This window comes from Lactuca serriola, chromosome 8, assembly GCF_051521515.1.
Source record: "Lactuca serriola cultivar US96UC23 chromosome 8, Lser_US96UC23_V15, whole genome shotgun sequence".
NCBI classification, from domain to species: domain Eukaryota; kingdom Viridiplantae; phylum Streptophyta; class Magnoliopsida; order Asterales; family Asteraceae; genus Lactuca; species Lactuca serriola.
Window position 1 is genome coordinate 263,800,163 of NC_136415.1, and position 26,981 is coordinate 263,827,143.

Below are 26,981 nucleotides of genomic sequence, written 5' to 3' on the forward strand. Positions count from 1 at the left end.
TACACACCCTCCTACTCAAAATCATAGATTGCTTACACAAACATCATCACATTCTTGTTAGATCTTCGAATCTTCAAGTGATTCTTCAAGTATTCTTGGGTTGAACACTTCTCTTCTTCAACACTTACCTACTGAAATCACTCAAGGTTAGTTCATACCCCTACATTTTCATGTTTTCTCAAGTTTTTAGGGGGGGGGGGGGAATACAAGTAAAACAACAAGAACAAAACTAAACTTTTTTAACAGCCCTCATCAGAAAAGTTGGACCCCATTCACGGACTGTTTTGGACAACTTAAACATTTGTGTTTACAAAACTGTTTTAGGTGTAAGTAGTTGCAGTTCTTAGCTTTAAAATGACTACTTGCACATCTCGATACGATTTTTCTACAATTTATGGTGATTTTTACAAAACTGCCTATCATCTTAAACACCAATCCGGACCAGTCTGTGATTATGGACTTGGTCACACAAGTTAGAGGTGCCTAAAAATTATGGAAAAATTTATGAACCAACTAGACTCATTTTCCAAACTCTCAGAAGTTACAGAACTTGATTTGGACATTTTATGATTTTTCTACAAATTTTCAAATAACAGCTACAGACAATGTTATAAATAGAAAAACACTATAAATTTCATTTCACCTTGTAACATGTTGAGCAAGGTATATATATCATTATGTGATTATGTGTTATTGTAGTATGTGATATTTTGTATTCATATCTAGATAAACACCGGCAACAAATGAATTTTCACTAGATAATACATAGAAATAACCAAGTGTTATAATTAAAGTACACCCATTAGTCATAGTATGGTTATAGCGACTCACATAGGGAGCTAACAATACATAAAGTTTATGGGATTTTTATAAAACAAAAGGGGTTTTATGTCGATTTAAAATCACTTTTTATATCAATAAATACAAATATTGTTGTGTATTTTCAGTCTGGGTATTTAAGGCTACACACCATTCATTACGGGAGTTTTCTCAAATCACAAAGGGTTTTACGCCAATTCAAAACCACTTTTATATCTTTAAGTATGGTAAATACTTGTTATCTCTCAGTCTTGGGATTTAGGACTACATATACATAATAAGAAAATATTGGATTTTCTGGATACATACTCTATCGCTTTTACAAGGAAAACGGTTTACTTCTCTAACAAAATCTCTTATGAACTCACCAACCTTTGTGTTGACACTTTCTTTCAAAACTACTTGTATTCTCAGGAATTCAGAGAAACAGGAAATCAACCACGTTTTGAGGATAGGACGATAAATCGTCAAACAGTTCATTTTGTATCATAATGTAATTGATTTGAATCATGTAAACATATACTTTGGTGTAACCTTTTCAATTATATTTATGATGGTTGTATTTACTTTGAGCACTATTATACTCGTTGTTGTGACACTCTACATGAAGTCCTCCACCCCCGGACGTTTCCGCCATCCTTGGTTTGGGGGTGTGACAGATTGGTATCAGAGCATTGTTTATAGTGAACTTAGTATATCGAACCACATAAGATATACAAACTATAAATGCATTGGGACTAGAGTCTTTGATTTAAAGTTTTCAAAACAACTATACTTTTAGAAATAAATAGTTTCTTATTAAAAGTATACATGCATGCATACAAACTAAGGTCGGCATCGTTCTAGAACAAAACAAAAGTAGCAATTGTTGAATATCACAGGTAAGCTCGGGGGTGTATGATCAGTCTTGGGAATGGCATCGCCCGATCAACTATGCTAGTCCGAGGAGTGATTAGCACATGCCCAAGAATGGTTGTGATATGGCAACAAGTCTAAATACTTACCAACACTACCACAATGAGAACATTATAACAGAACACGTGTTTAAAATACTATATGAGTATTTTGTAATATCATAACTTATATGAAAACTAAATAGATCCTTAATAATAGGTCTATAGTCCCTAAGTGGATACCCTAAGATATTATATAACTTAGAAATCATAGACTTAGAATTTGTGGTCATTTCCTTACTTCCTTTTCCTTGTTTGGATGTGGATCTAGGGTAGGATCACTTATTTGAAGGTCTATCATATCTCGTTATATGTAATTAGTATGCACTATGTCATTATAGAAGTAACTAATAAGGATCACCCCTATAAGTAATTAATTATAGAGTTAGACGCCTAGTAATTATCTCTTCCACTCCTATTCTCGCACGTACAACATAGTAAGATCCTGCTTACCGGACGACCCCTACTTTCAACCCAAGAAATGGTGAATGGTTATGAGGAGAATCAGAAGCGAAACTGGAGGTAATCAATCCTCCATGCATAGCAAGGGTTTCCGTGAACCGTTTCGACTACATCGAACCTGTGCCCCGTTGGGCAATCGTGATCGAGGGTTGAATGTCGACAGCAATGACAACAACCACCATGTGGAGACCAACGAGGGTGCTATGACCTCAACCACGGGGGACCGACTGACAGAGCCCTCCCGGCGAAGACCCAGCAGATCGCGAACATCAGGGATTAAAGCAGGTAGACTACAACCCGAGTTCGGAAACTGCGCGCTACTACAGGCCCTACTGTCTCACGTACCCGATACTCGGAAAGAGACTACTATTCGGAGACCAACTCTCTATTTAGGTCTTTATCGCCACTCAGGCAGAGGCAAGAGAGTAACGGGGTAGACACACGACATTCAAAGAGAGGAGGATTGCAGCCAAGCATCGATTGACAGAGCTGCAAGATGCATCGACTTTGCCTCAGGCATCGCAAGGGACAGATCGTCGTAAGTAGAGTTCATACCGCTCACAAGACCTTGTAAATTAGATTCGTTAGTATGCGTTGGTGCTACTCTATTCTAGGTGCAAGCACGACATTGGGATTTAAGCGGTCATACTAAACGAGGGATCTATTTGCTATCAAAACTTTTCCATGCATGGATGTGAGGTAAACCTACATCTAGGTCAAAAATTTTCGCTGAAACCATAATTACTATAACCATGATTAACAATATGGGCATAGGATATACCTAACAGACTCGAAGGTCTATTTGGTCTTAGTTATATAACTAAGCATACTTCAATTGGTCATAATAAGGACCTAGCTTGGGTCAAGTATAAGGGTTCACTTGGATACAGAACTACTGAAATACATGAGTTACCATATAAAGAATCTCGTTATGAATTGTTTTCAGAACGCCCTTAACGACCGAATTACGTTACAAATCGATATAAGATAAAACTTAGTTAGAAACTCGCGACGTATAGCCATTCTAAAAACTCATTATCATCTCACCTTTAAACATTTTGTTGGGAAGTTCCTTCTTCATAGACTTATGGAGTGCGATCGTTCAGGCACTAATACACCGGGTCCCATCAAAACTCCTCAGCCAAGCGTGTTTGGACAAACATGATTTTAAAATGAGTAAAGCTTAACGCCTGTATGAAACCTACTCCTACCCACTACCAAAACTCCATCTCAGGAGCGTTAGCGGAAACACTAGGAATAGTACAGTAATGTGCAAAAAATTTATATGCGTAAATATAAATCGTAAGAACGCACTTGAGATGATTATCCCCACTAATGAAGTCGTTTTTCATCATGAAACAGAGCTATGTCTTTACCAAGAGGCAATCAACCAACTAGCATAACGCCAACCCTGCAGATAGATTCTGCTACTTTTCAGGCTGTAGTCACGGCAGCCGTGGTAGCTGTCATGGCGCAGTTCAATGCTAACAACGGCAGTAGAAATGGAAGCGGTACTGACAATACAGATTGTAGTAACATTCAGGAACACCAACGGGTGTCCGCCAGCGAAAATACCTCAGGCCACAAACCTACGAACAAGAAGAGAAAGTTTTGGAACATGAAAGAGCGCCACCAATCTCAAAGATCCACTAAAAGACAACAACCTATGGCCACCCCCACCATTACAACAGTAGTCACGACACATGCCTCGACACTAGCCACGGGGCCTGCCACCCAAACACCGGCCATACCATATAATGGATCACTTCCAAAGTGTAACCAATGTGGCTTCCATCACAATGGGGCTTGCCGGGTGATACAATGTAATAACTGCAACAGGAAAGGACATACCGTCCATTTCTGTAAGGCCCCGACCCGGCATCTCCCTTCAATCACCAACACCAGGACAGACCCAGTATGCTACTTATGCGGTGAAAGGGACACTTCAAGAGAGAGTGTCCAACCGAGAAGAATGACGGAGGAGCCGGAGGAGTGTAACAAACGAACCAGCAGGAGCAGCAGGGAACCATATTAGGACTTTTGTAAAGTTTCCAGTGACAAAAACGTTTAAGTACCATATGTTTGTAATGAATTTGGTATGCTTGCTAAAGTCACCGTCTTTCTAAGAATAGTTAAAATACTCCCTCTCGTTCAAATCAAACCAAAGACATTCATATATGACCTTAGAATCATTACCTATAAGAAGTGATGACTTTGTACATACATCGGGGTTAATTATAATCAAAATACTGAAGTCTTGAAACAAATAATTTCATCCTGACCCCTATTTCGTGTCTAGTAGTAGGAATTGAGTGGGGCCACCCACTCGACGATTTCACCAACATCAACTTACATACGACGTTCATATACCGCTCGATCGTAGGGAGACCTGTCAGGGATCATGATATCAAGTATCATTACTGGCCATCGAAACACACCCACTACCAGTGCAAGACACTGTGGTATGAATCATCTACAATAATGATAACATCAAACAAAATGAATCACCCTGAAAAGAAACACAAGATACTCTATCACTCTAGTGATCTCTTCTTGCGAATACATCTTAACTCGTGTTATCTAAAAAGATATTGTTGTCCTCATCCAATTTTCATTGATATAGCCCTCATCTTCCCGATTTAACGTCTACAAAAGGACCCCTCACCTAACCCCCCGAACATCGAAACTTTCGTCTCTCATAAACATCCAGCACGAACCTCCGGATCATCTCTCGCTGTGGAACTCCAAAACACGCATCAGAGGAGTGTTATACTTCCCGAAACCTTATCACAAGTATTTACAGGAGACCTTTGGAAATGTCGCATGTAGCAGACAAGGTTCAAGCACAGAAGCTTGGGCCAAGAACTTCGGGCCAAGATTGCCCAGAGGGACAAGTAAATGTCCTACCATCCGAGAAGGCCTAGTCGCGTAAACCAAACCCACATGTTTCCTACCGAGCTACAAAAACTATCAGGTCTGAACCTGTCAAACTACCCAACAATGAAATTGAAGAACCAAGCTTCTCACCCTGGAAAGCTCTGGTCTTGTTCTTCATATAGAAAGGCAAGTTGCTCATAGTTCCATTGACTTCAGAGGCCCCGACAATAACTCCAGTAGAAACCTTTACTACCTGCCTCGTATAAACTAATAGGCCGACCAACCACAAGGAACGAGGTACCCTTCAGGAATTGGGCCTGAGATCTGAATATCACCAGTTGCGACTAATGGAAAAGGATGTCCGAGGACAACCCTCCAAATTCGATGCGGACACTGCAAGTCCGTAGTGATACCCCCGGATGGGACCAACCCGCTCGCAGTGTTCTTAGGATATGCCATTCTTATTAGGATCAATTCGTCATTGTCATTATAAATGACTTGCTTATCTACCCTCGTAGTAAGAAGGAAACCAAGGAGAGTAGCTACAACGAACCGCGAAAGCAATACGATCAGAAAAGCTTTACTCGAAGTTCTCTAGATGCAAGTTTTGGAATTGAGGACTTGAATTCCTAAGACACATCATTATCAATGTGGAAATCCTTAAGGACCCTTTCAATTGATCAAAAACCGTTGAAAAACAGTCAGCACCAAAGGCGTCAGCGGGAATACGCTAGAATTCCGGGTCTCGCTGACCTACCGTCTTAGCTCCGTTGAAACTTCTCGTAAATTACAGAACCCCCTTACGACTTTGTCCATGAAGAGAGCAACCCTTGACTGGGAAGAGAAGCAAGAGGAAGAAACCTTTAGAACTCCAGGATAAGAGACCAAATTCCTCTGGAAACCTCACTCTGGACAGGCTTAATACGCTTCGAAAAGCATGGAAGGCCAAAACCCCAGATAATTATGCCTTTCGAGATTCTAGTAAGAATCAACCTTCTAATCGCAACTTCAATCTACTCCCGCGAGCTTAGTAAAGTACATTCTACCCGACACGTCCCGAACTTGCAGAAGTATCTATCCGACGAGACTCTTGTAATCCCCCTCGACAAGAATCGAGTTCCACAAGAGCCTCACCTTCGTGAAAGAACCATAGTGACCATGGACCGAGAGGTTAAGCGAACGTAGCAACACCGCTTCCCATTACTGGAAGTTCGCTGGAATACTAACCAAGGACTTGGAGTCGCTTGGGAGCGCGAGAATCAGTCGATTAGGAAGTATCCCCACTTCATGGCTCGATTGTTCATGCCCACTCCTTTACTAAATTCAAAATTTCGGAACGAAATTCCCTCTAACAGGGGGATGATGTGACAACCGTCAATTTTCGGTCAAGTCAAAGCCAACAAAGTCAACAAGTCAAACCGGTCAACTCAATTTGCCTGTAGGTACTAGAGTTTACGTTATGTAATTTCTAAACAACTCTCTATTCTAATGAGAGATCATAAATAGAAAAGTGTGTACATCTAGATCTCCTTAACCTAAAACTGTGGTACGTGGCGACCCAAACCGATAAAACAATTTTGCATACTCATCGGGAGTATGCAAGATCCTTAAACAAGGCTTAACGGGGTTTACGGACCTTGCATTGCGAAGCCGGACACTCACATTCGTCACACACAAAACCGCTCTCAATCGTTTTCACTCCATCTCTTCCTATGTGAAATCTCTCCTAGATCTCTCTTTGTATGAGAAATCTCTCCAAGAATGTCAAATCTCTCCCAAATCTCTCTAAGTATGTGAAATCTCTCCCAAATATCTCTTTGTATGAGAAATCTCTCAAAGAATGTCAAATCTCTCTAAGTATGCGAAATCCCTCTCAAATATCTCTTTGTATGAGAAATCTCTCCAAGAATGTCAAATCTCTCCCAAATCTCTCTAAGTATGTGAAATCTATCACAAATATCTCCTTATATGAGAAATCTCTCCAAGAATGTCAAATCTCTCCCAAATCTCTCTAAGTATGTGAAATCTCTCCCAAATATCTCTTTGTATGAGAAATCTCCAAGAGTGTCAAATCTCTCCCAAATCTCTCTGAGTATGTGGAATCTCTCTCAAATCTCTCTCAACTTTCCATAATCACGCGGGGCATCCCGACCCTCGAATTTGGCGAAAACAGCCCAAAAACGGAAGTCTACGCGAAAAACGAACTTAAGGACCCGAAACCCCTCTTAGGACCCGAAAGTCCTCTTAGGAACCGAACCCTTCTGAGCCGAAGGCTGCTGAACCGAACCTGAAAGCTCCTCTCGGGCCCGAACCTCGCCTACACACCCGAACCCGAACGTTCGGCACATTTCAGATCTGATCACTTTCTCTTCTGAAGACCGAAGACCGAGCCTTCGCTTTTGATGACCTACCGAGCCCTCGCCCCTTCGCTTCGTGCGCAGCAGCATTACAAACCGAACCCAGCCTCAGGAGGACCGAGAGGTCTCGCTGGGAAGCCTCTTTTCTCCCAGTTTTCGACTAATTTTGCGTTTTAGGCCCATTTTTAATTGTTTTAACACGGGGTTTTCACCCAAAACTTTATTTTAACATATAAGGACCCTTAATTATTAATTAATCATGTTTTTAAGGATAAAACCTTATCCAAAAGAGTGGGTGAAGTACAAAGGTAAAGTGTTGACTTCCTTTATTCTATGACACAAGCAACCACTCCCATACCCACTCCATGTCACTATTCACCACCAGCCCATCCCTAGTCACTTCATAAGTTCTTTCTCATTATTTTCAACCATTCCCACGTTCTTAGGGCTGGAACATCCACCTCCTCACACTTCATTCATTCTCTCATTTTCACCAAGAACCACACTCTAAACTCTCTCATCTTTCTCTCTCCAATTCGAGAATTTCAAGGCATACTCCAAGACTTTTCTCCTACAACTAGTAAGTATCATCATCTTTCTTATGATTATTACACACCCTCCTACTCAAAATCATAGATTGCTTACACAAACATTGTCACACCCCTAAACCGGAACGGCGGAAACGTTCTGGGGTGGATGACGTCATGTCAAGTATCACAACACATGCATATAGTAATCAAAGTACAACAAAACATTGCATTAATAGTAATAATTTTACATGATATACATTACAATACATCAAAGTAATACAGACAAATATAATAAGCACGGCATGGCATTAAGCTATCTTTATCAACAGCTCCGAGGTGTACCTGTCTAATGCTAACGTGAGAATACAAGTTATTTGAAAAGCGAGTATCAACATTTTTACAAATGCTGGTGAGTTCATAAGTATTTAGCGACATTTCATTCAAATAACTTTATAAAGTAATAGTTTAAGTGTTTACAGTGTATTAGAGTTCTTTCCAGAAAATCCTATATTTTCTTTAATCAAAGCAGCCTTCTACCAAGATTGGTCAGTGTTATGTGGTGAAAAGTATTTTTCCCTAAGTTGCTATCATTATCAACATACTGAATTTGATTATTGAGGAAAGCGAATGACATCAGGGAATAACATATGCCTCAGCAGTGAGGACTACTGACTAAGGCAAGGAATCATAGACTCCAGGAGAGTATCGAACGAACGACACGCCTGGTTCAGTCTAACAAATAGAGACACAGACCCCAGAAGGCACCAAATGAAAGGTACAGCTGGTAAGGTCCAAAACAGTGAATACAGACCACAGACAATATCAAAATGAAAGATACGTCTAGGGAGATCTAGAACAGTGAGCACAGTGAATACCGTGAATACAGTGGATTCTGTGAATACAGTGGATACAGACCCCAGACAGCATCAAATGAAAGATACGTCTTGTAAGGTCAAAACAGTGTGACTCTGAAAATGAATTACCAGTATACAGTGTAGATTGCAGGTGAAATACCGTTACCTTAAGGCCAAAGAATTATAAGGTAACCCGGGATACTCGTAACCATACTAACCGACACTAGAGAACCAGACGCCCTACGAGCGTCTCGAGATTGTGACATTTGTCACCCCTTGGCTTGGGGGGCCGTGGACTGTAGCTAGCAGTCAGGGTGCGGGGGTGTCAATCCCGTATAGATCTATACACACAATGTCCGCTCTCCCTACAGGAGACTCTGGTTACCAACTAGACGACGGAGAAGGCCGTGTCCTGAAGATGCATCCCAAATAGTGGGTAGAGACTTCCAAATAGTGGGTTTCTAATGTAAGTGTAGACTAGAAGTAAAGACTCTTAACTGAACTGACTAAAGAATTCCTATATGTCCATCCTCATATAGATAATATATAACTAGTGAGTCAAACGACCTTCGGATGGCCATCCGATCCCACCAGACCACATCTCAACGAAGAAAAGGAAATAGGGCAGACGAGCCTTCCTAAGTCTTTCAATCATTAATTATATGTACCTATATAAGCACGGACATACTTCTAACTACGACTGAGTGTGTATCAAGTAGAAGTGATCCTTGCGAAGTAGAAGTTTCTAACAAGTGAAGTAGAAGCGGTCGCAAGTGGAGTGGAAGTGTCGAACAAGTATAAGCGTATCACGAAGTAGAGGCGATAATAAGTGAAGCAACAACGTATCAAGTATAAGTGAAGTAGAGTCGTTATCAAGTATAAGTGAAGAAAAATCGTATCACTAAGTAAGAGCGTGAATAAGTATAAGCGTCATCAGGTATAAGCGACTACAAGTATAAGTGAAAGCGTTACCGAGTAGAAATATAAAATAAGTATAAGCGAAGCAGCCGTATTTAACAAGTAAAAGTATACGTCGAAAAAGAAATCTTTGATGAAAAGCCTTTATGTACAGAGAAAATCACAAACTGTACTCTTTTGTAAAATATGTTTAAAAACCTTAGAGAATCTTTCATAACCCAATTTAGAAGGAATTTGGATAAATCAGTATAAGCAAAAATTATGAAATAAGTAAAAATCCTTATAGTGCCCTACTCGGTAAAACAATGTAAAGTGGTAAAATCTTGTGCATGCGGGTTATCAATCACATGTGATTGATATGATAACTGGCATGTTTAACTTGTATTCACCCCTTATAAAACATTTACGTAGGTCCGACGAAAGTGCTGTTTGGGCGTTCGGTGTCACGCAAGGACTTGAACACACACAATGACCTATTTAACATATGATAACATATGTTCACATACAATTAGTATTTTTAATACTAATTAAACAATTATACGCGCTCACAGGAGCGGAAAACACTTTGGCTAAGTGTTTGGGTGTCCCGGGTAGCGTTTAAGGGTGTGAATGGCTAAGGAATGGAGTTTACTATCCATGAATACCCCCTTAATACATAGTTTACGGCCCAGGGACTTCTCACCATGAGTTTACGGCCATAAACTCATGGTGAGGGTGTTCTAGGGTGCTAAAGTGTCTCATATCAATTGTGGAACTTTGCTAAACTCAGATATCAAGTGTGTGAATGGGTTTAGAATATCTATATGGACCAACTTGGAGTTTACGGCCCAACTCAAGGGAGTTTACGACCGTAAACTCCCAAGGGTATATTCTTGGGTGTTTTATGCTTCTAGCTTGTTCATGGGATTTTTCTAAGGACTTTTCATAAAAGGCATGAGTGGGTTTGAGGCCTCTAAGGGCATGATCTATGAGTTTACGGCCAAGGGACCACTCCTAAGGGAGTTTACGGCCATAAACTCAAATCCTTAGAGTTTTGGGAAGTTTAAAGCCCCTAATGCCTTTCTAGTGATTTCTAATGAAGTGTGATGCTATTTTGGGGGTTTAAATCTAACATTTGGATGTGTTTTGGGGAGTTTACGGCCTAGACACTTGCTTGGGTCGTAAACTCCTTTTTACCCCACCATTTCATGAGTTTAAGTCCTTAAATCCTTCCTAGCATTTTATAGAAATAGCCTAGGGTCATTTGGGGAGCAAAAACCACATTTTGGGCATGTTTTGGGGAGTTTACGGCCTTGGTATAGACCTGGGCCGTAAACTCCTTTTTATCCTTCATTTTAATGTGTTCAAGTGATTTAAACCCAAAGGAATAAGCCCTTAATTTATGTGTTAAGCCCTAGTGTGGTTTGGGAGTGTTTTGGAGGCATTTTAACAATGTTTTGAGGGGTTTACGGCCTAAGCTTGTGCTTGGGCCGTAAACTCACTTTTACCCACTAATTACATGAGTTTTAATGTTTAAACACTCCTAGGCTAATACCTCAATTTATTTCCTAGCCATTAGGGACAAGTTTGGGTCATTTTGGCCTCATTTTAGGTGTTTACGGCCTAAGGAGGAGCTTAGGCCGTAAACTCCTTTTCCAATGCTTCTAAGTCCGAATTTTGGGCTATAAACACAAATCAATATGTTTAGAATAAGCTAGGGTAAGCGGACTTACGATTTGGAAGCGTTTGGTTGCGGTTTTGAGTCGGAAACGAGTCTAGAGAGAGAGTATAGAGAGAGAGGGTGGAAAAGCTCCAAATGGAGTTTACTCTCCTTTATATATGGGTGGGAGTTGGAGCTCTGTGGAATTCTACCCGATACTGCCGTCAGACGGGGCTTTTGGTCGCATCCGATTTAGTGGTCGTAATAATAAAACTTAACATTTTCCAATTAAATGGAAATGTGTGTTATGTGTTTTTATTCCCATTTATCACGACTTAACGACATATTAAATATAAACAAATGAAACATTTATTAAATTGACGACCTCTAATTAACAGAACTTTTATAACTGGAATATTCCGTTAACGGTAACGGGGAAATGTAACGGAACAACTTGGGTTGTCACAAACATCATCACATTCTTGTTAGATCTTCGAATCTTCAAGTGATTCTTCAAGTATTCTTGGGTTGAATACTTCTCTTCTTCAACACTTACCTACTAAAATCACTCAAGGTGAGTTCATACCCCTACATTTTCATGTTTTCTCAAGTTTTTAGGGGGGGGGGGGGGAATACAAGTAAAACAACAAGAACAAAACTAAACTTTTCTAACAGCCCTCATCAGAAAATTTGGACCCCATTCACGGACTGTTTTGGACAACTTAAACATTTTTGTTTACAAAACTGTTTTAGGTGTAATTAGTTGCAGTTCTTAGCTTTAAAATGACTACTTGCACATCTCGATACGATTTTTCTACAATTTATGGTGATTTTTACAAAACTGTCTATCATCATAAACACCAATCCGGACCAGTCTGTGAATCGTTTAATTATTGAGTTCCACAATAGTATGTCTATGCAATTTAAGCAATGCTTTGATGAGCATTGTTTGATTCTTGAGTTCCACAATAAAAGTAGTCTTCGCTATTTAGCAAAGCTTTGATGAGCATTGTTAAAATTCTTGAGTTCCACAATTGAAGTCTATGCAATTTAAGCAAAGCTTTGATGAGCATTGTTTAATTCTTGAATCCCACAATAAAAGTCTATGCAATTTAAGAAAACCTTTGATGAGCATTGTTTCATTCTAGAGTTCCACATTAGAAATGTATGCAATTTAGCAAAGCTTTGATGAACATTGTTTAATTCTAGAGTTCCACAATAGAAGTAGTCTTCTCAATTTAGAAAAGCTTTGATGAGCATTGTTTAATTCTAGAGTTCCACAACAGAAGTAGTCTTCGCAATTTAGCAAAGCTTTGATGAACATTGTTTAATTCTTGAGTTCCAGAATAGAAGTTGCCTTTATGGAATTTAAGCAAAGCTTTGATGAGCATTGTTTCATTCTTGAGTTCCATAATTGAAGTAGTCTTCGCAATTCAGCATAGCTTTGATGAGCATTTCTTAATTCTTGAGTTCCACAATAGAAGTATTCAATTTAAGCAAAGCTTTGATGAGCATTGTTTCATTCTTTAGTTCCACAAGAGAAGTCTATGCAATTTAGCAAAGCTTAGAGGAGCATTGTTTCATTCTTGGTTGCCACATTGGAAGTCTATGCAATTTAGCAAAGCATTGATGAGCATTGTTTAATTCTTGAGTTCAACAATAGAAGTTGTCTTTGCAATTTAAGCAAAGCTTTTATGAGCATTGTTTCATTCTTGAGTTCCACATTAGAAGTCTATGTAATTTAGCAAAGCTCTGACGAGCATTGTTTCATTCTTAAGTTCCACATTAGAAGTTTATGCAATTTAGCAAAGCTTCATTGAGAATCGTTTAATTATTGAGTTCCACAATAGTATGTCTATGCAATTTAAGCAATGCTTTGATGAGCATTGTTTGATTCTTGAGTTCCACAATAGAAGTAGTCTTCACAATTTAGCAAAGCTTTGATGAGTATTGTTAAAATTCTTGAGTTCCACAATTGAAGTCTATGCAATTTAAGCAAAGCTTTGATGAGCATAATTTCACTCTTGAGTTCCATAATAGAAGTAGTCTTCACAATTTAGCGAAGCTTTGATGAGCATTGTTTAATTCTTGAGTTCCACAATAAAAGTCTATGCAATTTAAGAAAACCTTTGATGAGCATTGTTTCATTCTAGAGTTCCACATTAGAAATGTATGCAATTTAGCAAAGCTTTGATGAACATTGTTTAATTCTAGAGTTCCACAATAGAAGTAGTCTTCTCAATTTAGAAAAGCTTTGATGAGCATTGTTTAATTCTAGAGTTCCACAACAGAAGTAGTCTTCGCAATTTAGCAAAGCTTTGATGAACATTGTTTAATTCTTGAGTTCCAGAATAGAAGTTGCCTTTATGGAATTTAAGCAAAGCTTTGATGAGCATTGTTTCATTCTGGAGTACCATAATTGAAGTAGTCTTCGCAATTCAGCATAGCTTTGATGAGCATTTCTTAATTCTTGAGTTCCACAATAGAAGTATTCAATTTAAGCAAAGCTTTGATGAGCATTGTTTCATTCTTTAGTTCCACAAGAGAAGTCTATGCAATTTAGCAAAGCTTAGAGGAGCATTGTTTCATTCTTGGTTGCCACATTGGAAGTCTATGCAATTTAGCAAAGCATTGATGAGCATTGTTTAATTCTTGAGTTCAACAATAGAAGTTGTCTTTGCAATTTAAGCAAAGCTTTTATGAGCATTGTTTCATTCTTGAGTTCCACATTAGAAGTCTATGTAATTTAGCAAAGCTCTGACGAGCATTGTTTCATTCTTAAGTTCCACATTAGAAGTTTATGCAATTTAGCAAAGCTTCATTGAGAATCATTTAATTATTGAGTTCCACAATAGTATGTCTATGCAATTTAAGCAATGCTTTGATGAGCATTGTTTGATTCTTGAGTTCCACAATAGAAGTAGTCTTCACAATTTAGCAAAGCTTTGATGAGTATTGTTAAAATTCTTGAGTTCCACAATTGATGTCTATGCAATTTAAGCAAAGCTTTGATGAGCATAGTTTCACTCTTGAGTTCCATAATAGAAGTAGTCTTCACAATTTAGCGAAGCTTTGATGAGCATTGTTTAATTCTTGAGTTCCACAATAAAAGTCTATGCAATTTAAGAAAACCTTTGATGAGCATTGTTTCATTCTAGAGTTCCACATTAGAAATGTATGCAATTTAGCAAAGATTTGATGAACATTGTTTAATTCTAGAGTTCCACAATAGAAGTAGTCTTCTCAATTTAGAAAAGCTTTGATGAGCATTGTTTAATTCTAGAGTTCCACAACAGAAGTAGTCTTCGCAATTTAGCAAAGCTTTGATGAACATTGTTTAATTCTTGAGTTCCAGAATAGAAGTTGCCTTTATGGAATTTAAGCAAAGCTTTGATGAGCATTGTTTCATTCTTGAGTTCCATAATTGAAGTAGTCTTCGCAATTCAGCATAGCTTTGATGAGCATTTCTTAATTCTTGAGTTCCACAATAGAAGTATTCAATTTAAGCAAAGCTTTGATGAGCATTGTTTCATTCTTTAGTTCCACAAGAGAAGTCTATGCAATTTAGCAAAGCTTAGAGGAGCATTGTTTCATTCTTGGTTGCCACATTGGAAGTCTATGCAATTTAGCAAAGCATTGATGAGCATTGTTTAATTCTTGAGTTCAACAATAGAAGTTGTCTTTGCAATTTAAGCAAAGCTTTTATGAGCATTGTTTCATTCTTGAGTTCCACATTAGAAGTCTATGTAATTTAGCAAAGCTCTGACGAGCATTGTTTCATTCTTAAGTTCCACATTAGAAGTTTATGCAATTTAGCAAAGCTTCATTGAGAATCGTTTAATTATTGAGTTCCACAATAGTATGTCTATGCAATTTAAGCAATGCTTTGATGAGCATTGTTTGATTCTTGAGTTCCACAATAGAAGTAGTCTTCCCAATTTAGCAAAGCTTTGATGAGTATTGTTAAAATTCTTGAGTTCCAAAATTGAAGTCTATGCAATTTAAGCAAAGCTTTGATGAGCATTGTTTAATTCTTGAGTCCCACAATAAAAGTCTATGCAATTTAAGAAAACCTTTGATGAGCATTGTTTCATTCTAGAGTTCCACATTAGAAATGTATGCAATTTAGCAAAGCTTTGATGAACATTGTTTAATTCTAGAGTTCCACAATAGAAGTAGTCTTCTCAATTTAGAAAAGCTTTGATGAGCATTGTTTAATTCTAGAGTTCCACAACAGAAGTAGTCTTCGCAATTTAGCAAAGCTTTGATGAACATTGTTTAATTCTTGAGTTCCAGAATAGAAGTTACCTTTATGGAATTTAAGCAAAGCTTTGATGAGCATTGTTTCATTCTTGAGTTCCATAATTGAAGTAGTCTTCGCAATTTAGCAAAGCTTTGATGAGCATTGTTAAAATTCTTGAGTTCCACAATTGAACTCTATGCAATTTAAGCAAAGCTTTGATGAGCATTGTTTAATTCTTGAGTCCCACAATAAAAGTCTATGCAATTTAAGAAAACCTTTGATGAGCATTGTTTCATTCTAGAGTTCCACATTAGAAATGTATGCAATTTAGCAAAGCTTTGATGAACATTGTTTAATTCTAGAGTTCCACAATAGAAGTAGTCTTCTCAATTTAGAAAAGCTTTGATGAGCATTGTTTAATTCTAGAGTTCCACAACAGAAGTAGTCTTCGCAATTTAGTAAAGCTTTGATGAACATTGTTTAATTCTTGAGTTCCAGAATAGAAGTTGCCTTTATGGAATTTAAGCAAAGCTTTGATGAGCATTGTTTCATTCTTGAGTTCCATAATAGAAGTAGTCTTCGCAATTCAGCATAGCTTTGATGAGCATTTCTTAATTCTTGAGTTCCACAATAGAAGTATTCAATTTAAGCAAAGCTTTGATGAGCATTGTTTCATTCTTGAGTTCCACAAGAAAAGTCTATGCAATTTAGCAAAGCTTAAAGGAGCATTGTTTCATTCTTGGTTGCCACATTGGAAGTCTATGCAATTTAGCAAAGCATTGATGAGCATTGTTTAATTCTTGAGTTCAACAATAGAAGTTGTCTTTGCAATTTAAGCAAAGCTTTGATGAGCATTGTTTCATTCTTGAGTTCCACATTAGAAGTCTATGTAATTTAGCAAAGCTCTGACGAGCATTGTTTCATTCTTAAGTTCCACATTAGAAGTTTATGCAATTTAGCAAAGCTTCATTGTGAATCGTTTAATTATTGAGTTCCACAATAGTATGTTTATGCAATTTAAGCAATGCTTTGATGAGCATTGTTTGATTCTTGAGTTCCACAATAGAAGTAGTCTTCGCAATTTAGCAAAGCTTTGATGAGCATTGTTAAAATTCTTGAGTTCCACAATTGAAGTCTATGCAATTTAAGCAAAGCTTTGATGAGCATTGTTTAATTCTTGAGTCCCACAATAAAAGTATATGCAATTTAAGAAAACCTTTGATGAGCATTGTTTCATTCTAGAGTTCCACATTAGAAATGTATGCAATTTAGCAAAGCTTTGATGAACATTGTTTAATTCTAGAGTTCCACAATAGAAGTAGTCTTCTCAATTTAGAAAAGCTTTGATGAGCATTGTTTAATTTTAGAGTTCCACAACAGAAGTAGCCTTCGCAATTTAGCAAAGCTTTGATGAACATTGTTTAATTCTTGAGTTCCAGAATAGAAGTTGCCATTACGGAATTTAAGCAAAGCTTTGATGAGCATTGTTTCATTCTTGAGTTCCATAATTGAAGTAGTCTTCGCAATTTAGCAAAGCTTTGATGAGCATTGTTAAAATTCTTGAGTTCCACAATTGAACTCTATGCAATTTAAGCAAAGCTTTGATGAGCATTGTTTAATTCTTGAGTCCCACAATAAAAGTCTATGCAATTTAAGAAAACCTTTGATGAGCATTGTTTCATTCTAGAGTTCCACATTAGAAATGTATGCAATTTAGCAAAGCTTTGATGAACATTGTTTAATTCTAGAGTTCCACAATAGAAGTAGTCTTCTCAATTTAGAAAAGCTTTGATGAGCAATGTTTAATTCTAGAGTTCCACAACAGAAGTAGTCTTCGCAATTTAGCAAAGCTTTGATGAACATTGTTTAATTCTTGAGTTCCAGAATAGAAGTTGCCTTTATGGAATTTAAGCAAAGCTTTGATGAGCATTGTTTCATTCTTGAGTTCCATAATAGAAGTAGTCTTCGCAATTCAGCATAGCTTTGATGAGCATTTCTTAATTCTTGAGTTCCACAATAGAAGTATTCAATTTAAGCAAAGCTTTGATGAGCATTGTTTCATTCTTGAGTTCCACAAGAAAAGTCTATGCAATTTAGCAAAGCTTAGAGGAGCATTGTTTCATTCTTGGTTGCCACATTGGAAGTCTATGCAATTTAGCAAAGCATTGATGAGCATTGTTTAATTCTTGAGTTCAACAATAGAAGTTGTCTTTGCAATTTAAGCAAAGCTTTCATGAGCATTGTTTCATTCTTGAGTTCCACATTAGAAGTCTATGTAATTTAGCAAAGCTCTGACGACCATTGTTTCATTCTTAAGTTCCACATTAGAAGTTTATGCAATTTAGCAAAGCTTCATTGAGAATCGTTTAATTATTGAGTTCCACAATAGTATGTCTATGCAATTTAAGCAATGTTTTGATGAGCATTGTTTGATTCTTGAGTTCCACAATAGAAGTAGTCTTCACAATTTAGCAAAGCTTTGATGAGTATTGTTAAAATTCTTGAGTTCCACAATTGAAGTCTATGCAATTTAAGCAAAGCTTTGATGAGCATAGTTTCACTCTTGAGTTCCATAATAGAAGTAGTCTTCACAATTTAGCGAAGCTTTGATGAGCATTGTTTAATTCTTGAGTTCCACAATAAAAGTCTATGCAATTTAAGAAAACCTTTGATGAGCATTGTTTCATTCTAGAGTTCCACGTTAGAAATGTATGCAATTTAGCAAAGCTTTGATGAACGTTGTTTAATTCTAGAGTTCCACAATAGAAGTAGTCTTCTCAATTTAGAAAAGCTTTGATGAGCATTGTTTAATTCTAGAGTTCCACAACAGAAGTAGTCTTCGCAATTTAGCAAAGCTTTGATGAACATTGTTTAATTCTTGAGTTCCAGAATAGAAGTTGCCTTTAAAAAATTTAAGCAAAGCTTTGATGAGCATTGTTTCATTCTTGAGTTCCATAATTGAAGTAGTCTTCGCAATTCAGCAAAGCCTTGATGAGCATTGTTTAATTCTTGAGTTCCACAATAGAAGTATTCAATTTAAGCAAAGCTTTGATGAGCATTGTTTCATTCTTAAGTTCCACAAGAGAAGTCTATGAAATTTAGCAAAGCTTAGAGGAGCATTGTTTCATTCTTGGTTGCCACATTGGAAGTCTATGCAATTTAGCAAAGCATTGATGAGCATTGTTTAATTCTTGAGTTCAACAATAGAAGTAGTCTTTGCAATTTAAGCAAAGCTTTGATGAGCATTGTTTCATTCTTGAGTTCCACATTAGAAGTCTATGTAATTTAGCAAAGCTTTGACGAGCATTGTTTCATTCTTAAGTTCCACATTAGAAGTTTATGCAATTTAGCAAAGCTTCATTGTGAATCGTTTAATTATTGAGTTCCACAATAGTATGTCTATGCAATTTAAGCAATGCTTTGATGAGCATTGTTTGATTCGTGAGTTCCACAATAGAAGTAGTCTTCGCAATTTAGCAAAGCTTTGATGAGCATTGTTAAAATTCTTGAGTTCCACAATTGAACTCTATGCAATTTAAATTAAGCTTTGATGAGCATTGTTTAATTCTTGAGTCCCACAATAAAAGTCTATGCAATTTAAGAAGACCTTTGATGAGCATTGTTTCATTCTAGAGTTCCACATTAGAAATGTATGCAATTTAGCAAAGCTTTGATGAACATTGTTTAATTCTAGAGTTCCACAATAGAAGTAGTCTTCTCAATTTATAAAAGCTTTGATGAGCATTGTTTAATTCTAGAGTTCCACAACAGAAGTAGTCTTCGCAATTTAGCAAAGCTTTGATGAACATTGTTTAATTCTTGAGTTCTAGAATAGAAGTTGCCTTTATGGAATTTAAGCAAAGCTTTGATGAACATTGTTTCATTCTTGAGTTCCATAATTGAAGTAGTCTTCGCAATTTAGCAAAGCTTTGATGAGCATTGTTTAATTCTTGAGTTCCACAATAAAAGTCTATGCGATTTAAGAAAACCATTGATGAGCATTGTTTCATTCTAGAGTTCCACATTAGAAATGTATGCAATTTAGCAAAGCTTTGATGAACATTGTTTAATTCTAGAGTTCCACAATAGAAGTAGTCTTCGCAATTTAGAAAAGCTTTGATGAGCATTGTTTAATTCTTGAGTTCCAGAATAGAAGTTGCCTTTATGGAATTTAAGCAAAGCTTTGATGAGCATTGTTTCATTCTTGAGTTCCATAATTGAAGTAGTCTTCGCAATTCAGCAATGCTTTGATGAGCATTGTTTAATTCTTGAGTCCCACAATAAAAGTCTATGCAATTTAAGAAAACCTTTGATGAGCATTGTTTCATTCTAGAGTTCCACATTAGAAATGTATGCAATTTAGCAAAGCTTTGATGAACATTGTTTAATTCTAGAGTTCCACAATAGAAGTAGTCTTCTCAATTTATAAAAGCTTTGATGAGCATTGTTTAATTCTAGAGTTCCACAACAGAAGTAGTCTTTGCAATTTAGCAAAGCTTTGGTGAACATTGTTTAATTCTTGAGTTCCAGAATAGAAGTTGCCTTTATGGAATTTAAGCAAAGCTTTGATGAGCATTGTTTCATTCTTGAGTTCCATAATTGAAGTAGTCTTCGCAATTCAGCAAAGCTTTGATGAGCATTGTTTAATTCTTGAGTTCCACAATAGAAGTATTCAATTTAAGCAAAGCTTTGATGAGCATTGCTTCATTCTTGAGTTCCAAAAAGAGAAGTCTACGCAATTTAGCAAAGCTTAGAGGAGCATTGTTTCATTCTTGGTTGCCACATTGGAAGTCTATGCAATTTAGCAAAGCATTGATGAGCATTGTTTAATTCTTGAGTTCAACAATAGAAGTAGTCTTTGCAATTTAAGCAAAGCTTTGATGAGCATTGTTTCATTCTTGAGTTCCACATTAGAAGTCTATGTAATTTAGCAAAGCTCTGACAAGCATTGTTTCATTTTTTTTTTTTTTTTTTTTTTTTGAAAAGAGCCAAAGCTCAGCAAACTTTATTAAAAAAGAATAAAAGAATACAAATTCAAAAAAAATAAAAAAGACAATCCAAAAACCCTAAACAATCCAACCTATCCATAACCAACTTCCTACCCATTTTTTAAACATCTCAACTATACTCCAAATGCCCCAAAAAACCTTAAGGTTCATAAGCCTACACCAAGGACTTATTAAAAGTGGGAAAAAAGGTAACTTCATCCCCTTGCAATAACCACACCACCAATCACCATTAAGACCAAAGCAAGGGGTAAGGCCCTTAAAAAAACCCACAGTCCAATAGTGAAGACTTAAAAAACAACCCCATAAATGTCCAACCCCAAACATCCTACAGAAAAGAATAATGAACCAAGCAACACAAAAAATATAAACCAAAACCCACTGCGAAATCATCAAGAATTCAATCCAGCAACTTCTACCATCTTTCAGCCCTTGTATCCCTCCTTTGTTGTTCCCTCTTTTCTCCTTCATCATCCAAAGATAACTCATCATAATGGACCTCCTGCTATAAGCACTCCCACAATCAAAATGCATGACAAACAGCTTCATAACGCCTTTCCTGCATTCATAAAAAAACCAACACAGGAATCCACAATACCACCATATAATCAAACCCAGTTGCAGACTTGACATGGCATCAATCACATGTCTAGGATTTTCCATTTGAATATTCTCCATTAAGATCATATCCAAACAAAAAATCCCAAAGGTACAAATCACAAAATTCAAGAGCAAGCTCTTAAACCAGTGAATTAATCCGTCAATTCCTTGATAACCGTCAATTCCTTTAAAACTATCATTCCGAAAATACCCCCAATACAAAGCACCCATAAAGACAGTCAAACAACTCATCAGCTCCATATCCTCCCAATCCTCAAAACAAACAGAATCACAACAGTTAATCCTAACAAAAGAATTCATTAAAACCAATCAATTTTTTCCAAAAATACCCCAGATCTGTAAAGTCTCCCTGCTGACCATAACATTCATCTTCCTCAACCCTAATAACTTCAATTGAATTTCATTCTCAATACACAAAATAACTCCTTCATTCGATTTTCTCAATTTACTAAAAATTCTCGAATTTCTTTCTTTCCAAATGTGAGCAACACAGCTAGCAAACACCCATTTTTTGATCAAAATCTCAATAGATCTCGAATTTAAGACTGAAGACAATTTAAGAACAAGATCATTCCAATTAGAATAAGAGATGTCAATTCCAGCCTTAGAACAACAATGTTTCCATATACTATGCGAGAATTCACATTGAAAGAAAAGATGGTCATGAGAATCAGTAATTTTTAAACAGAAAGGACATAGTAAAGAACCTGATTTCTCCCAGCATTTAACTCGATCTTGAGTTTTCAGACGATTCAGAACAGCAAGCCATAAAATAAATGCATTCCTGGGAATACAATTACTATACCAAACACAGCTAACCCAGCTGACTTTACTTCCAAAATTATTGATATCTCTCCAAACTTGCTTGCAAGAAAATTTTTTATTCACACCATTCATATCCCTCCAAACAGTAATATCCTTTTGATTACCAATATTACAAAACATGGGAGCATCTTTCAGACCAGGAAATTTAATTACCCAATCAACAGGCCATCTATAAGTATCATTAGTCAAAACATCACTGACTAAAGAATTTTCACTAAATCCATTTCTAAACCAATCCCTCCTTGATATAATTGTACTTAATATGCCAATTGGGTGCCACCAATCATGCCATAAAGAAGTATTTCTACCATCACCAACACATGAGACAATATGATGTCTAACAGTTTTCCTCAATTCCAAAAATCTTTTCCAAGTCCAATTCATACTTTTCTTCTGCCAAATCTCCCAGAAATTTCCATCACCAATGTAGTTTTCTCTCACCCACTGAACCCACAGAGAATTCTTGTTACTAATCAGATTCCAAATGTGTTTAATTAATAAAGCATCATTCCAGAATCTTAAGTCCTTAATTCCCAGCCCCCCATTTATTTTTGGCTTACAAACATCACTCCATTTAACTTTAGCTTTTCCTCTAACCACTTCTCCATTAGCCCACAGAAAGTTTCTACAAATCATTTCAATCTCCCTAATAGTAGCTATAGGAATTTTGAAAATTGAAGCCCAATACACATGAATAGAAGTCAGGACAGAATTTATGAGCTGTAATCTTCCAGCAAAAGAAAGCATCTTGTTTTTCCAATTACACACTCTCAATTTAATCTTATCAACAAGAGCAAAACAATCTCTTTTGAAAAGCATATTCACACACATGGGAATCCCATGGTATTTAAAAGGAATTTTACCAATGTCAAAAGGTAAAATTCCCAAAATAATCCTTCTCATGTTTGGCTTCACACAGCTAAAAAAAATTTGGCTTTTTTCCATGCTAGCTTTCAAACCAGAAACATAATTAAAATCATCAAGGGCAGCTTTTATTACTCTAGCAGAATTACCATTACCAAAAGAAAACACCAACAAATCATCTGCAAAACATAAGTGTGTAATCCTCTGAGAATCACACTTGCAATGAAATTTGAAACATTGGCTTTCTTCAATTTTCTTCACCAGGATTAGATTAAAAACCTCCATAACCAACGTGAATAAGTAGGGAGATAAAGGATCTCCTTGCCTTAACCCCCTCTTTCCTTCAAAATATCCATGGTCTTCACCATTAAAATTCAGCATAAACCAAGGGGAAGAAGTGCATGCCATAATCCAATTAACCATGACAGGATGAAATCCAAATCCAAGAAGAATTCTATTAAGAAATTTCCAGTCAACAGTATCATAGGCCTTTTGTATATCAATCTTTAAGGTACATTTAGGCACTCCTTTTTTATTTTTGTATCCCACCATCAATTCTTGAGCAAGGAGAATATTGTCAAGAATTGATCTTCCTTGAATAAAAGCAGATTGGTTATGGCTAACTATATCACTTAAGCTGCCCCTTATTCTGTTAACTATTATTTTACTGATACATTTATAAAAAATGTTGCAGCAGGCAATAGGCCGAAAATCAGTAACTTTCCTCGGTTCTTCCACTTTAGGAATCAACACAATCCTAGTAGCATTAATACCCTTCAATAATTTTCCTGTCCAGAAAAATTCCCTCACAGCTTTACAAATATCTGTCCCAACAATACTCCAAGCACTCTTAAAAAACTTAGAGGAAAACCCATCAGGACCAGGAGCATTATTGTCAGCAATATCAAACATAGCTACTTTAACTTCTTCATCTGTGACCACTCTTATCATATTCATTGCCACTTTTTTATCCAACTTATTAATAAAAAACTCATTATTAAGTATAGACATATCAGTGGCAACTTCACATCCCAAGAAATTCTTAAAATGATTAATAAATTTCTCCTTCATAGCCTTCCCCCTGATCCATCTTCCATCTTCATCAAGCACCATCAAAATTCGATTCCTGTTAATCCTACTTTTCAAACAACTGTGAAAAAACTTAGTGTTATTATCCCCATCAGAAAGCCATTTGATCTTAGATCTTTGAGAAAGCAGCTTTTCTTCATCATTACAAGCAACATTATATTCAAAAAGAATATTAGCATGCTCCTCCCGATATGAAGCATTAAACGGCTCCTGATCAATTTTCAATTGAATATTTCCCAATTGCTCCCTTAGATCCTTAATTTTCCTTCCCGACCCTCTGAATTTACTACACAGCTGTTTACACTGACTCTTCAACATTTTCAGTTTCTGAGTAACTTTGAACATAAAAAAACCTTCAATATTTGAGGACCAGATATCCTTCACCATAGGCAGAAATTCTTCTTTATCCGCAATGAAATTAGCAAATCTAAAGGAAGATTTCCATCTCAATTTATCATTAGGAATGAAAAGAATAGCAGGACAGTGATCAGAAGTTCTGTATGGTTTAAAAGCAGCATAAGCTGAAGGATAATCAGAAATGAATTTCGTGTTGACCATAATCCTATCCAGCTTCTTTAAAATTCCTTTATTCCCAGAAGGCGATTTATTCCAAGTGAATTGAAACCCAGTGCTATTCAAGTCTTCAACTTCAATAAAATTGATACATTCACGAAACTCATCAACTCCTTTCAGACATCTCGAGCATCCTTCTGAATAATCGGAATCTTTTAACACAACATTGAAATCACCCAAAATACACCAAGCTTCCTTTTTCACAGTTAAGCTGAATTTTTTCAAATCTTCCCATAAAGCCCTTCTTTCAATATAACCGGAAGCAGCATAGATGAAGGAAAAAAAACATGCTATAATTAGAACCATAAAATTTGACAAAGCAATGAATCACCTGTTTCGATTGAGATAAAACCATAACATCAAATAATTTTGGATCCCATCCAACAATTATTCTAGTACCAACATCACAATGTTTGTTATTAGAAACCCAATCCCAGTTTCCAAAAGATTTACTACACACATTCTTTAAATTTGAAATTTTGACATGAGATTCAACAACAACACACATTCCCAGCTTATTATCCCTTATAACATCCATAACCTCTTTTTGCTTAACAGCTTTATTTAACCCCCTAACATTCCATACACCAATCGACATCATTGACTAATAACATGATTTTTGGCATTTACCACCTCAAATGCCTGAGATAATCCACTAATACTACTGCTATCATTATTCCTCTTGCTATCCATCTTCTTTTCAGCATTAACCATCACAAGATCCTCATTGCTAATGCCCATATTATGAATCTCATTATGTTTCAATCTGTTGTCATCAGTAGCAGAGAGAGTGCAATTCAGATCATCAAATTGAACACCAATTTTATCTCTTTTATCATCCTCTTCCATTCCAATTATAGCTTCCTCATCAATCAATCCCAAAACTTCAAAGCTATTTTTATTGCTGCTATCAGTTTCCTTATCACTCTTCTTAATCTCAGCCATATCATTGACATTCTTCTTTATATTCACCTATCTTTTGTCTCCATTATTTACCTGATCATTATTGTTATACTGTCCAGAACCCACCTTCTCAAATTTTTTATTCTTCTCCAAATTCCAATGCCCCACTCCTTTGTTATTCCAATTCCCATTTTGTCCCCAACCATTTCCACTTTTGTTCCCATATTGTCCCCTAAACTTATTCCCCACTCTTGAGAAATTACTCGTCCCTTTATTTTTCTGATTACCTATATTAGCAGCTTTCCACATAGAATTGCTTTTACCTTCTCCATCTTTAATATTTTTATTTTTCTTATTAGTAAATTCTGTAAATCCTTCATCATCAATCACATTTTTCCCTTTATCTTCCTTGCTAATCCCACTGCCACCATTTTGCATAGATTTAGCACCCATCATACTAGCCATACAGACCTTATCTATGTGCCCAAACACTTTACAATGACTGCATCTAGATGGCATCCAAGCATATTCCACATCAAAGCTTTGAATAACAGCAGAATTAGTAACAAAATCCCACGTTGAGATATCAATGTTTCTCTTCCATTCTTTATCAGCTGACATTTCGATAAGGATCCTAGCATAAGCATTTCTCCCTTTATGTTCCAAACACATCTCCTCAGTAAAAGAATCAAACGCAAGAGGAATTCCCAATTTACTAGCAATAATGCACAGATTATCCCCACTCCAAACCTCCAAAGGTAAATCATAAATCTTGACCCAAACCGGAATCTTATCATGTCTATTTTTAGTTAAAGTCAAACCTGGTCTCCATCTTTGTAGAAATAAAGGCATATTATTGAACATTAGCCATGGACTTCCTTCAAGAATAGATAACATCCCTTGTTCATCACTGAATTTAAAAAAGAAGAACCCTTTATTATTCATGAATACCTCTTCAAGACCCACATTCTTCCATAGCCTTCTGACCTCCTTTTGAATCACTGGAAAAGCCAATTTCTTATCAATCATATATCCATATAAAGTATTCACATAAGGAATACTCGCATTTTTTAGATTTTCAATTGGGATAATAACAGGACCATCTTCTTCACCTTTTTCCCCTGGAATATATCTAACATCAATCTTACCCTTATGCCTATATCCTTTTAACACACCAGCATAAGAGTTCTTTAAATTCCCCTGCACATCCTTCTCCATCGAATTTCCAATTTTAGCTGCTCCCAAAATAGAAGGAAAAGTATTAATACTATTAATAACAGTGCCTGCAATCAAATTCCCATTATTATCATTACTAATATTATTAATATCCTCCTCCTCCATCATTATTTCCTCATCTTCACTAGTTTCCTCCTCACTTGAGTCAACCTCCCCCTCTTCATCTTCTGAACTCTCTTCTTCATTATCATCTCCCAACTTATTCTCCGTCT